The 18392-nt window shown below is 37.0% G+C and overlaps 1 protein-coding gene and 1 pseudogene across 2 annotated transcripts in view; one reads left to right on the forward strand and one right to left on the reverse strand.

The window, feature by feature from the left end:
• Window positions 1-18392, reverse strand: part of AHCYL2 (adenosylhomocysteinase like 2) — a 179578-nt gene that overhangs the window by 105807 nt on the left and 55379 nt on the right. The gene's annotated exons all lie outside the window — the stretch shown is intronic.
• LOC103297353 (transcription factor A, mitochondrial-like) overlaps window positions 1-18392 on the forward strand; it is a 39893-nt pseudogene that overhangs the window by 16981 nt on the left and 4520 nt on the right.

Genomic DNA, 18392 nt, shown 5'->3' on the forward strand with positions numbered 1-18392 from the left:
AGTAAACCACCATCTTTTTCCTTGTCCTGTCTTGAACTAAGAAATAACTCAGAGATCTGGCCAGCAGTGAAGGCAATGGTACCACTATCTAGCATTTAAAATGTCCTAAAGAACAAATATGTTATCAGCCCAAGGCTTCTTCGTTTCCATCACCAAAGAAAATCTCAACCCAAGGATAGATGTAATGCCATCTTATGACAGGCAACATTCATTTAAATAGGATTTTATTTGTATTTTTTAAGTTAACATTTTGTTTATTTCTACCATCGTTCTGCTCCAAAGGGATAGTTTCATGAAATTTGCCAAAGTTTCTAAATTACTGAAGCAAACTGAGAATATATAAAGCCTATAATGACCAGTGGTTTTACTTTAGAATCTCAAGAATCATGTTGCCTTGTTGTGTATAGTGCTCAATATACTGTGTGTGGCTAATACAATACTAAACCAATCCTCCATAACCTGCCTTCCAGGACAAAAGCTCTCTTGAGTGATAAGACCAAAATACTCCTCAGCAAATTTTCAACGGAAAGAGCTTCTTAAATCTTACCTTTTGGCCTTACAGCTTCACACTATAAAAAGTTCTTAAGGGTGAAGTTGACACCATTATCCAAAATCTGTATCAGGATATTCTTTTTAGAGAGGCATAAATCTGCCTGCCCTTAGTTTCACCTTCTTACAAAGTTCCCTCGTCCAGGCTAAATAATTCCTCTCTTGTTCCAATGTTAACACCCTTCAGATATTTGGGAGTCTCTTTTTCTCTCCTGGATCTTATAGTTGCCAGAATTCAGTCTAGCCTGCATGCTTAAAATTTTTAACTGATCTTCATAAGTTCATCTATTTATCCCTTTCAGCACTACAGTTGCTCACAGAGCTTACCACCTCCTGTTTCTATTTTGCTGACACTGTGCTAAACGTAATACTCCCTCCCAGTGGGCTCTTGCCAACTCCCTATGCTATGGCACAATTCTTCTTTGTTCGCTGCCTAGAATAGCACCGGCTTTCCTTTGACTATCAGATCATATTTCAAGCCCAAACCAAGTTTGTTATCTGTCATTACTGTCAAGTCTCACTTGCCCTCTGGGGTTTCATTCTCTCCTCCCTCTACCCCGCCCCCCACCCCATCAGATCACTTGTATCTCCTCTTCAGTTTCTGAAATAAGAGAATTGTGTCCTAATGCTAATTTCCCAGACAAATGAATATTGTTCATATTTTGGCCTGATATTAGTACTAGAAATTGCTTACTGACAATTTTCATACTGTGTTTTTTCCCTTTGTTGTTTTCCTACCTAAGATCTTTCCCTGTTAAATCTCCACTCAAACCTATGTCATCCTTCTAGTAATGGTTTTAATTAAAACAGAATAGGTTGTATACTATCTGTAGTTCCTTTAGTTCAATAAACCTTTACTAAGCACCCACTAGATGCAGGTGTTGTGAATAAAAATAAATCTATTGCTTAATCATGTAAGCAATGAACAGGTTAAAGAAATACAAAAGAAATATATGACCAGTGTTTCAGAAGAATAACTCAACATAAGTGTAGAGAAGAAAAAGAAAGGAGGGGGGACAGAAGGAAGAAAATCAATCAGGTGTCAGCGGCAATAGTCCAGGTGAGATGTAATTAAATATAACAAACTTTAAATTTGAAAATTTTCAGGAGGAAAAAAAAAATCAAGATAGCTATTTTCAGGCTTTCACTTACTGAGCATCAACTACGTGAAAAGTGCCGTATTATGTGCTTTTCATATTTTATCTCATTTAATGGTTACCATAACTCTGTCAGGTAGATACTAGCATCTTAAATCTAACATATGAGGAATCCGAGGCTCAGATTAAACAAACAAAGCTAAAAAATGTAACTAAATAAATCAACCACAAAATAAGTCAAATTTAGTAAAATGTCCTTTGTACTCCCAACTGTGTGTTTTAGAACACTATTCTAAGTATACTCCCTTAACAAGTCACAGACAGTCTCACAGTCTCTATTTCAATTCATTTATTCAGCAAATAAAAACCAGTAACTAGAATGTGCTAGGACTGTACATAATACTAGTCAATGAGTTTACAATCTGGTGGAAGATAGATATGACACAATCACACAATAGAATCTATGATTAGAAATTAATAAATTATAAAAGAAAAAATACAGAGTATGATGAGAAAACGTAAAAGACGTTAATTTAGACTTGAGGGAAGGAAATATAAGAGACAGTCTCTTGAGAAAGTGACATTTGAGACCTGAAGGATGAGTAAGGATGGTGACCTGAAGGTGAAGCTGTTCTGATCAACCCTTCTCTGTGCTGCTGTCACCTGCTACCTCTAGTCACTTCATCTCATTTGCTGAAAACTCTCACAACTAGCTCATGACTCTGGGTCTTCAAAGTTCACAGGCATGACATATATAGTCAGATGCCTGACCTCAGTTCCTTTTTATCTTCTTTAATGACCTCACACTGGCAACCTTGGCAGTACCTGTAACTGCCACAATTTTGAAATCCAAAATTTTTTTTAAAATATATTTTATTGATTTTTTTACAGAGAGGAAGGGAGAGTGATAGAGAGTTAGAAACATCGATGAGAGAGAAACATCGATCAGCTGCCTCCTGCACACCCCCCAATGTGGATGTGCCCGCAACCAAGGTACATGCCCCCGACCGGAATCGAACCTGAGACCTTTCAGTCCGCAGGCCGACGCTCTATCCACTGAGCCAAACCGGTTTCGGCTGAAATCCAAAATTTAAATAGCATATTTCATAAAATCTAATTAATTGGAAGACTCACCACTATTTCACATACCAATAAGAAAAAAGTGTTACCAATTAAACGGACATCTCAACTTCAGAGATGTTAAAATGGGGAAACAATAGTCCCAAACTCAACAAATCATGGTATCTTAACTAATGACATTAATCCTTTTATCAGTCTCTTGCTCTATTTTTTTTTCCATTATATCGACTCTTTGGCCTCAACTATACCTCCAGAAACTTGACCCTTTTATACTGTCCCAATCTGTTAGCTCTTGCCAGTTAGCAAAAAATGAGATTGGAGTTTAGATACATGAATTTACAGTAGTGAAATTCTATAATTTTATAGAATAGACAGAAAGAGAGAAGGCAGATTATAGGAGTAACCCAGAAATTTGGGGACTAGTAGAGGATAAGAGCCAAGGGGTTGAGGTATTTACAGGTGACTAACTGAAATGATCAACCATTTGTAACTATCAGTACTTGTAATTTAATGCTTTAAAATACTTACCTCCATAACGATGACCATAGAACATCACTGAAATTGTCTGTAATGATTCACACCAGCCTGCCAATATCATGTGGCCCTTGTGCCCTAGCACCAATCCACATGCCCTTCACCACAGCAAATTATTCTTCATTACAATAATGGTTTATTTTTTAAAATCACTTTAGTCTACAAACCAACCTCAGTTCTCAAACATCTCCCACCTGAAACAATTTGTTTCTTAGCCCAACAACCCTTTCATGCTGATAGCTGTAAGATCAGTCCCGCATTTCTCAGGCGACAAAGGAGAGAACACACGAGTATGAGTCAGTTTACCACTAGACCTCATGTTGTTAACATCTCAGGAAATTGTGCTGTGAATATTTTCACGTTTTCTGCTTTTGTTGCTGCTTATTATTAAATTTTTGTTTTTTACTGTATATTTCCTTTCCTTTTGGTTACATTTTCATTTACATTTCACGTCCTTTTTGTTTTGAAAGTGTTTATTTACAGATTAAACAGTATATTAAACATATACTGTATATAAGAAAGGTAAAAATAGGCAATCATTTGGGGATGTGGAATGGAGTAATCCAATTTACATTATTTCTAATGGGAAAAAATTATTCCATTTTTGAATAGCCTTCTGGAACAAAGTAAGTTCAAGAACTGAAGTTCCACTGTAATTCCATTATCTCAATGTTTCTAGCTTTTAAACTCATAAATTATCTTCTACATATATAATTATTCACTAAAACATTCTTTAAAATTATCATTCTGGTGTGTTTAATTTAAATTATCTAAACTGCAGAAATATAATAAAACCAGAACAGATCAGAGTCCATTTGTATTCTATAAATACAAAGTTGAATACGTCTACATTATATGCGTACCACACCCACCTGACAAATCATAAGAGCAGGAAAATACTCCTAAAAGTTGGGAAATTTTCTTCTAGACTATCACCCTCATCAGGTATAAGAACTTATCAGTGGATTTTTAAAATGTTTCTGGATATAAAGCTGGTGTCAGCTAACTATGGCCTACAGACCAAATTTGGCACACTGCCTATTTTCATGTAACCCACCAACTAAAAATGGTTTCTATATGTTTTAATGGTAACAAGAAAAAAAACAAAAAACACGAAAAAACAAAAACCTTAGAAAGCCCTGGCTGGTGTGGCTCAGTTGGTTGGAGTGTCGTCCAGTGCACCGAAGGGTAGCTGGTTTGATTCCCAGGTCAGGGCACATTCCCAGGTTATGGGGTGGATCCCCAGGAGGCAGAGCTCGATGTCTCTCTCGCTCTCTCTCTCCCTTCCTCTCTCTCTAGAATCAATGAAAAACATAGTCTTGGGCAAGGATTTTTTAAAAAAACTTAAAAAGAATAATATCTCATGGTGCACTTAAAGTATATGAAATTCAAATTTCAGTTTCCATTAATTAATAAAGTTTTATTGGAACACAGCCACACTCATTCATTTACGTATTGTCTATGGCTACTTTTATGCTACAACAGCAGAGCTTAGTAGTTGCAACAAAATTGTGTGGCCTGCAAATACTAAAACACTTACTATCCGACACAATAAAAAAGTTTGCTAAGCCATGACCACCCCCAAGTCTTTTTTTTTTTTTAATTGATTTTAGTGAGGAAGAGAGAGATAGAAACATCAATGATGAGAGGGAATCATTGATCTGCTGCCTCCTGCATGCCCCACACTGGGGATGGAGCCAGCAATCCGGGCATGTGCCCTGACTGGGAATCGAACTGTGATCTCCTGGTTCATAAGTTGATGCTCAACCACTGAGCCACATTGGCTGGGCTCAAAATAGTCTTATTTTACTGTGTAATTCAGTGATGGCAGTAACAATTATTTCTAAATGGGCACAAGATCTTGAACCAAGAGCAATTTAGAAAATGACTTTAAGTCAATTAGAATTAACAAAGCTTAAACAGTTTAACAAATTAATTAGTCTTAATTCAATTGGTAGAATGACAGATATTGAACATACTATTTCAAATATGCTACTTTATAAGGGTTCATCGCTTAGGTTTAGTTACTATAAGCCCCTTATCCTGCATCTCTTCAATCATTCCCCAAGCAACCTTTAGTAAGAACCCTTCAAAACTCTAAAAATTTTAGGAAAAACTATAGAAAGCTATAGTCTTTAGTCACTGCAACCCTTCCTAGATATCTTTCAAAGCTGTCATATTTCCATGTTTCAGGAAAACAAACAAAAAAGCAAGTGTCCTCATGAAATGTTAAGTGAATTGTGGCCAGTAGGTGGAGACAGTTTCTAACCATACTAGAGAAACAAAATTAGATTCCAGGTTGAAGTGGAAATTTAAACTATCTTCAGATCCTTATCTTGAAATATTTAGTTAACTACTAGTAGATAGGACAAAGTGATTTTTTTTTCCTAGTTCAACAGTAAAACTAGGCTACCTCACATTTCCTAAATCAGATTTCATTAAGGGATCAGAAATAAAAAGGCTGGCTGTTGAACACTACTCCATTCCCTATAGAACACAAACCTATTTTTATCGGCCAGAATATATCAAGGTTTTTCTTCTCTTGCCAATACAAAAGGAGTATTTTCCGATCATTTACTCTCAGTAAGGTCTTTCCTCTCAAATCAAACTTCAGGCCTTCTTCTCTAATACTGTCTAGCTACATGATTATATAAACTGGGAATAACTGATTATTCAGCAGGTAATGATTTTGGTAATGTTCTAAGATTTTATGCTCCAAATCACCATATCAAACACTATTAACCTTCACTTGCAAAAAAAATCCTTCTCAAAGATATTGCTCATTTTATAAAAAAGAAATAAAAAAGTTTTTTTATATATATTGCAAATGATAGGAACAGAATTGTGCTTCTAATTCCTAAGTTTAGGGCTATAAGACAATTTCTAGCAGTATGCGGGAGGAAGCAGGCTGTTTCTATTAGGCCTTAGGCAAAAAATAAAAATAAATTCTAAACCTCCTATCTCAACTCCTGACACTTCTGCTACCCAAGCACTCAGTGCCCTGGAGCTGTTCACTAGCTTTCCAAAGCTCCCAACAGGGGCTTTTCTTTGGGGTTGGTCTATCCTACACTTTTTCAGTAACTCTAGCTTTTCAGCAGTATGCACAACTCAGCCAGGTTTTAAGATGAAGCTTATTTCAAGGTAAAGCATACTAAGTGCAAAGGACTCACAGGCAACCTGTGCCACCATCACTACCGGGAGATATGTGCAGTACACTGGAATGAAAGAACAGTGATATCTTCCAGAAACTCCCTCTCTTTGGAGCACCCACCTCTCTACCATCTTTTCCTGTCGTATCCTCAACCACCTTACTTATAGTCACACATAGTGCTGGGGAAACAGGCACTCATGTGCACAGTCTGAGAAATTGTCTACCTACTTCAAAAAGGTTGACTTATCTTACACTAAATCTTAGACCACAAAACTAAAGCCTCTAAAAATTCTAGCTCAACAACCCAGGATAAACTCTAATTTAGCAAGTTGAATTTAATATAAAAATACACATTCATTGCTTTTATAAAGGCTGTTTCCAAAAACCATTTCTTTTAAAAACTCAAAAGCCCCTGAAATTTTTATTTTATTTCAGGTTATGTGAAATATAGGTGTAAGCATCCTAATCTTTTCATTTTAATAAACCCCAGGCATTTATTCTCTATCGATTACATGGATCACTTTAAGAAGCCAAACTATTTAAGTACAATGAAAGCCAATATGGCACCAGAAAATAATTTTATCTTTTCCCCCTAGATGTTTCTGATCTTTTGAGAAAGGACTTAATTGGGAGGAAAGTCTGTGGTTGATTATATATTAAGGAGTAAAGTGGCCCTTCATTGGCTCCTTTAATGTAGACTCTCCTCTACTGCTCCTCTTATTTTCTTAATTTTCTATTTTCAACCAAATATCTGTTCTGAGTAATCCTAAATAATTCCCCCAAAATGAAACTCTCACAACCACAATTCCAAGTTTCCAGTTTCTTTATTTTATTTCTTTATTTATTTTTCAATCTATTTCTTTAAATAACACATACTGGAAAAGATAAGATTGCAGCAACAGAGCCAAGAGGCTGGCTTTAAGATTCCAGGATCTAAAATCAGCTATAATTACCCAAAATCAATTCAGCAATAAAACAACAGTATGAATGTAAAGAGCCTTTAGAAAAAGGGCCTAATCTATTTTTATCCTGACTTTGGCCAGATCTTTCTAGTTAGAGACAATTTGAGTTGCTCCAGGGCACCAGGTAACTCTCCAGGTATGCCTATAGAATCTCATTTCAAATTATTTCTCTGGCCATTCATCATCTTCACTGTCAGACAATAATTAGGAATAATTCTTTGTTTTTACTAAACATTCACACACTTATTTATTGTGTGCCTCCTATGCACTGTGTGTAGTAGTTGCAGTTTCCTGTCTCAACCTAGGGATATAGACTGACTAACATTTTTAAAGCTGCTGCTCTGCAGTGCACATCCCTCTAAAACCTCAATCACAATAAATTTAGTTAAATCCTTTAAAAGCAGATTGCTCTAACTTCACAGAACAAGTCTGGCTGCTCAGCTTCAAGTCTCTGGCAAGAAGAGAGAAGCTCCGCTCTATTATGAAACCAGCTTGCCTATCAAATTCCTTTTCAGAGAAAGAAGTCAAGGAGAATAACTGCTGTGCCATTTTTCAATTCTTCTTTCCAAGAAATAACTGTGATTGACAGATGCTATTTCTTTGAGTTCAATGGCCTACATAACATTTATCAAGGGCACACAAAGTAATTGTTCTACCAACTAAACATATATTTGAAAGCCGGCTAGCGAGCCACATGTTTGCCACTCTGTTGACCAATGGGTTTGCCGACCACTGTAATACACCATTCACTCTCCCAATAAAGAAAAGCTGGCCCAGCTGGTGTGGCTTAGCGATTGAGTGTCGACCTATGAACCAGGAAGTCATGGTTGGATTCCCCATCAGGGCACATGCCCGGGTTGCGAGCTGGATCCCCACCCATGTGGGTGTGCAGCTGATCAATGATTCTCTCTCATCATTGATGTTTGAGCTGAATTAGTGTTACTTAAACTACAAAATAACTGGTTAGATCCATACAAAGAGAATATAATATGAACATTAATCTAAACAATCCTCTTTATGCCGAAACCGGTTTGGCTCAGTGGATAGAGCGTCGGTCTGTGGACTGAGGGGTCTCAGGTTCGATTCCGGTCAAGGGCCTGTACATTGGTTGCGGGCACATCCCTGGTAGGGGGTGTGCAGGAGGCAGCTGGTCGATTTTTCTCTCTCATCAATGTTTCTAGCTCTCTATTCCCTCTCCCTTCCTCTCTGTAAAAAATCAATAAAATATAAAATAAATAAATAAATAAATAAATAATAAACAATCTTCTTTATTACTACCAAACACATTAAATGGGATAAAGCACATTTAACAATAAACGTATAACCATGTTGACTGAAATAAGTTCCTAAAAGTGAATTAACAGCCTCTAAGTTAATTTCTTAGTTTAGAACAAATGACATCTGAGTCTTATTCTCACTACCATATAAAAATTAATACTAAGCGAACTCTTTCCTGGTATTATACTATGTTTCAACAGATAGTTAAGACAATTACTATTTTTTATTTTTTTTTGTAATCCTCACCCGAGGATATTTTTCCCATGGATTTTTTTTACAGAGTGAAAGGGAGGAAGAGAGAAACATCAATGTGAGAGAGACACATCGATTGGTTGCCTCCTGCAGATGCCCTGACCTGGGCCAGGATCGAACCTGCAACCCAGGTACGTGACCTTGACCCGGAATCGAACCTGCAACCCTTAGGTGTGCTGGCCAATGCTCTAACCACTGAGCAACACAGGCTAGGGCAAGAGACAATTATTATAAATACTTGAACAACTCAAGATGTTAAACCCCTGGCCTATAGAAATTTAATTTGCTCCTGCTGTTTTTATTGTTTTTGTTTGAAAAAAGTTTTTTTTTTGTGTTGGGTTCCCTCAGACAGGTTTTTTAAGAATTATTACTTTTTTTTATTCAGAGAGAAAGGGAGAGGGAGATACAGAAACATCAATAGTGAGAGAATCACTGATTGACTGCCTCCTGCACCACTGGAAGTAATGTGCCCTTACCAGGAATCAAAAAGTAACCTCTGGGTTCATAGGTCGACACTCAACCACTGAGCACACTGGCCGGGCCCTCAGATAGATTTTAATGCTGTGGTTATAATCAATCCATGGCTTCTACTAGAACATTTTCAAGGCCATATCCAGACACTGATATTGATTGAAGGGGCATACATATATTTGTGTATAAATTATATGTGCTGCAGGAGTATTTTTTACCTCTCAGTCTTGGGAAATAAGCATATATTACTTATTATACTAAATTTAGCAGTTATTTTTTTATTTCTTGGTTTCCATTTTTTTAATATATATAACTCTTTACCCTATTGTCTGTGTCCATGGATTATGCATATATGCATACAGGGTCTTTGGTTAATTACCTCCCACCCACCCACCCTCCCCCACCTTCTCTCTGAGATTCCTAAATCTGTTCCATGCTTCCATATCTCTGGATCCACTCATCAATTAATTTTGTTACTTAGATTCCACATAAAAGTGTGATCATGTGATACTTGTCTTTCTCTGACTTATTTCACTTAGCATGATACTCTCCAGGTCCCGCCATGCTGTCCCAAAGGGTAAGAGATTATTCTTTTTTACTGCTGCATAGTATTCCATGGTATAAATGTACCACAACTTCTTTATCCACTCATCCTCTGATGGGCACTTAGGCTGTTTCCATATCTTAGCTATTGTAAATTGTGCTGCTGTGAATATAGAAGTGCATACATTCATTCTGACTGGTGCTTTGGGTTTCTTAGGATATATTTCTAGAAGTGGGATCACTGCGTCAAATGGCAGTTCCATATTAAATTTTTTAAGGAACTTCATACTTTTTCCATAATGGTTGCACCAGTCTGCATTCCCACCAGCAGTGTACTAGGGTTCCCTTTTCTCCACATCTTCGCCAGCACTTGTCATTTGTTGATGGTAGCCATTCTGACAGGTGTGAGGTGATACCTCATTGTCATTTTAATTTGCATCTTTCTGATGATCAGTGACTTTGAGCATTTTTTCATTTGTCTCTTGGCCATCTGTATGTCCTCTTTGGAGAAGTGTCTATTTAGGTCCTTTGCCGATTTTTAAATTGGATTGTCTTCCTTCTGTTAAGTTGTATGAGTTCCTTACATGTTTTGGATATTAACCCTTTATCAGATGTATCATTGCCAAATATGTTCTCCCATAAAGTGGGATCTCTTTTCACTTTGTTGATTGTTTCTTTTATATTGATGTAGTCCCATTTGTTTATTTTCTCCTTAGTTTCTTTTGCCTTAGGATAGATGTATCCATAAGCATATTGCTATGACAGATGTCTGAGATTTTGCTGCCTATGGTTTCTTCTAGGATTTTAATGGTTTCACGACTTACATTTAAGTCTTTTATCCATTTTGAGTTTATTCTTGTGTATGGTATAAGTTGGTGGTCTAGTTTCATTTTTTTTTGCATGTATCTGTCCAATTTTCCCAACACCATTTATTCAAGAGACTCTCTTGACTCCACTGTATGCTCTTGCTTCCTCTGTCAAATATTAATTGAGTGTAATGGCTTGGGTCAACTTCTGAATTCTCTGTTCTGCTCCATTGATATATATGCCTGTTCTTGGGCTAGTACCAGGCTGTTTTGATTGCGGTGGCTTTGTAGTATAACTTGAAATCTGGTATTGTGATTCCTCCAACTTTTTCTTTCTCAAAATTGCTGCAGCTATTAGGTGTCTTTTTTGATTTCATATAAATTTTTGGAGTATTTGTTCCAGCTATGAAATATGCTGTTGGTATTTTAATAGGGATTGCAGTGAATCTGTAGATTGCCTTGGGTAGTATGGACATTTTAATGATGTTGATTCTACCAATCCATGAATATGTTTATATCTTTTTTATATCTTCTATCTCTTTTTTCAACATCCTCTAGTTTCCTGAGTACAGGTCTTTTGCCTCTTTGGTTAAATTTATTCCTAAGTATCTTAATTTTTTGTTGCAGTGGTAAATGGGCTTGTTTGTTTAGTTTCTCTTTATGATAATTCATTATTGGTATATTAAAAAGCCATCAATTTTTGCATATTGATTTTGTATTCTGCTACATTGCCAAATTCATTTATTAAATCTAGTAGTTTTTTGGTGGAATCTTTTCTTGGTTTCCTTTTTAAAAAATTCCTTTTCCTCAACTGTTAAATCTGAGCTTCCCCAAACTAAAGTTTCAAAGATGAAAAAAAAACAAAAAACTACTAGATGTCTTTGCTATATGAGTTTGAAGTGGTTAAGCAATATGTTTTAAAAGTAATGTTTCTCAATCTACAAGTTGTAAACTGTGTCCCAAATAACTTATTCCTAATACATAAATACCTTTTTATGAATATATTAAATTAGATTAAAGGTAATCCCTATTAATGTCACTTTTCTTCTCAACAGTAGTTTCCCTTTATCTGTGGGGGATACATTCCAAGACTCCCAGTGGAGTCCTGATACAGCAGATAGTACTGACCCTATTTATACTATGTTTTTGCCTGTACATACATACACTTTACGGCTTCTCTTTGGCATAGCCAAATTGCCAGTAACTCTTGAGTTTTCAGGCCACTATTAAGTTTAAAATAAGGGTCACTTGAACACAAGCAGTGTGATACTGTGACAGTCAATCTGATAAGCAAAGATGTCTACTAAGTGACTAATGGAAGGGTAGCAGGTAGCATCTATAGTGTGGATACACTGGAGATAGGAATGATTTATATCCCAGATGGGATGCAGTGGGACAGCTCGAGATTTCATCATGCTACTCAGCACGGCACACAATTTAAAACTTATGAATTGTTTTTATTTTAATATTTCCATTTAATGTTGTCCATGAGTAACTGAAACCATGGAAATCGAAACTGCAGATAAGGGGGGACTACTGTATTATTCAATTTTACTGAGTGGGAGGGACATATAGCGAGTCAGCAAGGAATTTTGCATAATCAGCAGACTCTATTATATATGCTACAGCCTCAGCTGTGACAATGATTGATTATTATACTGGTTGTGAGTTATTTTTCTCTTTATCATGCATAAATTCATAATAATGAAGTAAGGAGAAATGAAGAAAATAGGACAAATTCCTTTTTAAGGCTCATGTATGAGAATGCTATGAACATGCTAGTAAACACAAAAAACAAGTTATAATTACCTAACCAAAGAAAATGATGGCAAACAAATTGTTACACTGCTTCCACTAAAAATTTTAACATTTGCAAATTACATGAATTCTTTTTTTACTGTAACACTGAAGATAATAAGAACTTATTCTTTAGTAGTTCATACATACTATATGCCTTAATATTTACCTATGAAATGACCTAGGGCAAAAATTAAGATTTGTTTTTCTGGGAATAAAGTTTCCTTAAAAGAAAAAAACTGCCTTAGCCATAATTACTTATAAAATAACAGATTTTGTGACACAAAATGAGTATAATTTTATTATACTATGACCATAAAATCCTTTTATGAACACCAATCCCATCCTACAAAGAGTCTGTAGTAAAGTCACTAATTTAATAGTTCTGGCTCTGGAGAAAGAATGCACAGCATTGAATCCTGGCTCTAACATTCACTAGTTGTGAAACCTTAGGCAAGTTACATAATCTCTGCATCTCAATTACTTCATCTATAAAATGGGAAGGATGAAATGAGATGAAATGATCCTACCTACTTAATAAGGTTGTGGTAAGAATATGTATATGTGTGTGTGTGTGTGTGTGTGTGTGTGTGTGTGTGTGTATCCAACAGTGCCTAGCATATTGTAGGTACTTAAAGTTAGTTTTGCTTTATTTCCCTGCAATAATTTTTTTGATTTGATTTTTATAAAATAAATGGATAAACTCATGGGGAACATGTGTGTGATAATGTGAATGTTTCTTGCCATTTTTATTAAAGGAGAAAAGAGCAGAGGTGGGGGCTGCTGGGGAGGATGCTTTCAAATGTTATTTATCTTATAGCAAGAAAGTAAAAACAGCCCTGGCTGGTTTCTCTCAGTGGTTAGAGCATCAGCCCTCCAACACAAGAGCACATACCTCAGGTGCAGACTTGAGCCCTGGCCCCTGTCGGGATTGTGCAGGAGGCAACAAATCGATGTATCTCTCACATTGATGTTTCTCTCTCTCTCACTCTTTCTCTCTCTTCCCCCTCCTCCCTCCCCTCCATTCTCTCCAAAACAAACAAACAATAACAACAACAAAAACAACGGGAAAAATAGCCTCAGGAGAGTATACAAAAAAAGTAAAACCAAAGATTCGAATTTATTCCTTTGAACAAAAATGTAATGAAAAGATTCACTGGAAACAACAGAATAAACACTCCATGTCCGCCAACAAATAGCAATTAAGTAAAACTCACTTTTAAAATGCCTTTTGCCCTGGCCAGTGGCTCAGTTGGTTGGAGCGTTGGCCTATGCACCAAAAAAAGATTGCAGGTTCGATTCCTGGTCAGAGCACATGCCTAGGTTTCAGGTTCGATCCCTGGTCGAGTCACATCCAGGAGGCAGCTGATCAATGTTTCTGTTTCTCTCTCTTCCCCTCTTCCTCTCTCTCTATAAATCAATAAAGACATCCTTGGGTGATGATTTAAATAAATAAATAAATAAATAAATAAATAAATACACACCTTTTTCTTTCACATTCACCCAGAATATTTTTCACTGTTATATCAAACTTTTTTCAGATCAAGAAAGGAAGCCATGCTTGACAGTGTTGCTCTGTCATGCCACTAAAATGAATTCATATTTTTAAATGCTGCTCAGAACATTCATTCATTCAACAAACATTTATTGGAAGCCATGCACCTGACACCAGGAACATAAAGGTGACTAAGACATGCTCTCGTCTTCAAGCTTAGTCTATTAGAAAAAACAAATATGTAACATTACTAGAGAAGGAATAATGTATAATAATAGCAGCAAAGAAATGAAACATTTTTAAGTGTTTAAATCTAGGACTTCATAATGATACCAAAAATAAAACAAAAACCCTAGTTGGTGGAGAATGCTAATGAACCCAATTCATTATTTTGAAAATTGGTAAATAAAAGGAAAGAATCAAGCAGTCATCCTGATTTTCCTACTGGAACCATACCACTGGGTAATCAAGTACTAGATGAGAAGAAGTTTCTCTTTACAGACATACTAGAGGCCCAGTGCACAAAATTTGAGCACTCAGGGGGCAGGGTGTAGGGGTCCCTCAACCCGGCCTGTGCCCTCTCGCAGTCTGGGAGCCCTCAGGGGCTGTCTGTCTGACAGCAGGGGAGTGGGCCTAAGCTGTCAGTGGGACATCCTTAGCACTGCTGCAGAGGTGGGAGAGGCTCCCACCACCGCCACTGTGCTCACCAGCCGTGAGCCCGACTTCTGGTTGAGCAATGCTCCCCCTGTGGGAGCACACTGACCACCAGGGGGGCAGATCCTGCATTGAGCGTCTGCCCCCTGGTGGTCAGTGCATATTATAGTGACGGGTCGTTCCACCATTTGGTCGACTTGCATATTAGCCTTTTATGCCTGCAGGATCAGGCTGAAACCCGCTCTCTGACAACCCCCAAGGGGTCCTGGATTGTGAGAGGGCGCAGGCCAGGCCAAGGGACCCCACTGGTGCATGATTGGGGTCAGGGAGGAACGCGGGAGGTTAGACAGCCAGGGAAGGACCGTGGGAGGGCTCCAAGGCATGTCCAGCCCATCTCACTCAGTCCTGATCGGCTGGACCCCAGCAACAAGCTAACCTACTGGTCGGAGTGTCTGCCCCTGGTGGTCAGTGCACATCATAGAGAGCAGTTGAGTGGCCTTAGTATATCAATAGCATATTATGCTTTGATTGGTTGAATGGACTATGGGATGACTGGACACTTAGCATATTAGGCTTTTATTATATAGGATTCCATCTAATAAAGAATAACAGATTGGAATATCACCACTTTGCAGCTCTTCATGATTTAATGAATCTAAGTAAAGATTGTCAATAGCTACTGATATCACAAAGAGAAAGTTAGATATTATACACCTCCTGATGGAAGTACATACCACTCATGAAGACGTCTGAGCAAACTCTAAGTCTTAAGTACCAATTTACAGGAAATGCAGAGGACCAAGGAATATGTTAAAAGATACCACAGACATGCAATCAGCAAAATCCAGACTCAAAGAAACTCTACAAGACAAATGACTCAGTTTCTACAACAAAAAAATCACGAAAAAAAACAAAAAGAATCTTTTTTAAAATTTTATATATTTTTTAATTGATTTCAAAGAGGAAGGAAGAGGGAGAGAGAGATAGAAACATCAAAGAGATGAAGAATCTTAAGAGACAAATTAACAGACTACACTGTACAACATTTACATGTATGAATGACATAATCACGGAAATGCATACACTCACTGGGTTTTTGATGCTATTAAAAAATTACTGTTGCCCAGCTAGCTGTGTGGCTCAGTGGTTGAGTGTCAACCTATGAATCAGGAGGTCAGGGTTCGATGCCCAGTCAGGGCACATGCCCGGGTTGAGGGCTCAATCCCCAGTGAGGGGCATGCAGGAGGCACCTAATCAATGATTCTCTCTCATCGATGTTTCTATTTCTCTCTCCCTCTCCCTCCTTTCTGAAATCAATAAAAATATATTTTTTAATAAATAAATAAATAAATAATATTTTTTAAAAATTACTGTTACTTTTTTCTTAGGGTGATAACAGAATTGTGGTTATTTCCTTAATTTTTTTAATATATTTTATTGATTTTTTACAGAGAGGAAGAGAGAGGGATAGAGAGCTAGAAACATCGATGAGAGAGAAACATCGATCAGCTGCCTCTTGCACACCTCCTACTGGGGATGTGCCCGCAACCAAGGTACATGCCCCCGACCGGAATCGAACCTGGGACCCTTCAGTCCGCAGGCCGACGCTCTATCCACTGAGCCAAACCGGTTTCAGCTATTTCCTTAATTTTTTTTAAAAAATATCTTTATTGGTTTCAGAGAGGAAGGGGGAGGGAGAGATAGAAACATCAATGATGAGAGAAAATCATCAATTGGCTGCTTCCTGCATGCTCCACACTGGGGGTTGAGCCCACAACTCGGGCATGTGCCCTGACCCGGAATCGAACCGTGACCTCCTGGTTCATAGGTCTACGCTCAACCACTGAGCCACGCCAGCCAGGCTATTTCCTTAATTGTTAAAGGTGGGTGATGGGGTACATGCTTGACATTTTCTATTATAAAAAACATTAAAAGAAATAGTAAAGATCAAAATAATCTTCTGATCATTTTGAAAGAATGCAAAAGCACGTAGCCTGTACATCACAAGTACTAGTTATAATTATTATAAAGCTTAATAATCATAAACAAAAAAGCTTTGTTTTTTGTTTTTTTTAATGGCTCCATTGTAAAAGCGTTTAAAGATATTAAAATGACCTCACAGGTACTTTTCAAGTCTGAAAATCTAAAATTAAAATTATATGACTAGATTATCTTTAAAGGTCATTTTTATCTCTAATATTCTTTGATTCTTCCCCAGGGATCTGGCTCAATTTTCTCCTCCCACTGGTTAACAAAACACTAAATAACAACTACTTCTAAAAAGCACACGGACTGGGATTGACGCCCAGTTCAGTGCTTAGAGATGTCACCTATACCACCCACTTCAATTCTGGAGTCTGAGTGTGATACTGCTTAATTATTATCCTAAACAACCAGTATTGATTAGACACATGGAATATTTTGCTTTACCCAATGGTGACAACTCTTGTGTTTCTTCCCCCCGCAACCCCCCAATACCACACACACAAATAGTTTGAGAATAGTGGTCCAGATCCTCTGGAGGTAAAGAGATACTTTCAGGGAGTGCTTGGGATCAAAGTATGTTCATGATAATACTCAGATGATATTTGCATTTTTTTTTACTCTCATCAGTGTACAGTGGAGTTTTCCAGGGATACAGGATCTGTGGCAATGTACCAAATGGAATGCAAAAGTAGATATGAAATCCAAGCTGTTTCTAATAAGGCCAGATATCAAAAGATTTGCAAAAATTATAATACAATATCTTTCTTCCCAGTAAATGTTTTGTTTTGAAAAAAAGTTATTTTTCATGAAAACATTATTTATATTTTCAAATAAAATATATTTGTTAATTTCTCAGTTTTAAATAAAGCAACACATGTTCATTATTTTTATCTTAAATAAATTTAAATTGTTTTAATTCCTAATACAGTAAATATTGATAGATATAAACTCACATGCAACAAAGATCTTTGAGATCCTCAAATTTTAAGTGTACAGGATCCTGAAACCAAAGTTTCAGAACTACTGTTCTAGAATACACACAACTCTGTCTGATTATGTCTGTGATAATATCACCACACATTACCGTTACATTTTATGTTATATAACCTCAGTTCTCTCATTTTTATTGTGCTCTACAACTAGTTGGTTTGATATACCTAGAATTTAGTTGGGGGAGGGGGTGAACTGCTCTAAAGAAAGAGAGAATTACTGCTCACAAATAAAAAAATAATTTTTTAAAATTTATTTTTGTTGATTTCAGAGAGGGAGTGGGAGGTAGAAACATTAATGATGAGAGAGAATCACTGATCAGCTGCCTCCTGCACACCCCCTACAAGGGATTGAATCTGTAACCCGGGTATGTGCTCTGACAGGGAATTGAACTGTGACTTCCTGGTTCTTCGGTCAATGTTCAACCACTGAACCACACCAACCGGGCTATAAAAATAATTTTAATCACATGGATTCTACAAGATCAGGAGGAGCATTACCCTTTGTTGTTTTAAAAAATATATTTATTGTTGAAAGTATTATAGATGTCCCTCTTTTTCCCCCATTGACCCCTTCTAGCTCATACCTGTCCACAGCATGTCCCCTTTGGAGAGAGGTTGGAATTAAATTCAAAGACCTGAGTTCTTTCTTTTGTGAGCTTTTTGCCTTTTTATTAAGACTTGCCAATACTGGAAGTTAGAGTCCTCGATCCCAGTTCCCTGACACCATTGGAAGACTTCGGCAACA

This window comes from Eptesicus fuscus, chromosome 14 (assembly GCF_027574615.1).
Source record: "Eptesicus fuscus isolate TK198812 chromosome 14, DD_ASM_mEF_20220401, whole genome shotgun sequence".
NCBI classification, from domain to species: domain Eukaryota; kingdom Metazoa; phylum Chordata; class Mammalia; order Chiroptera; family Vespertilionidae; genus Eptesicus; species Eptesicus fuscus.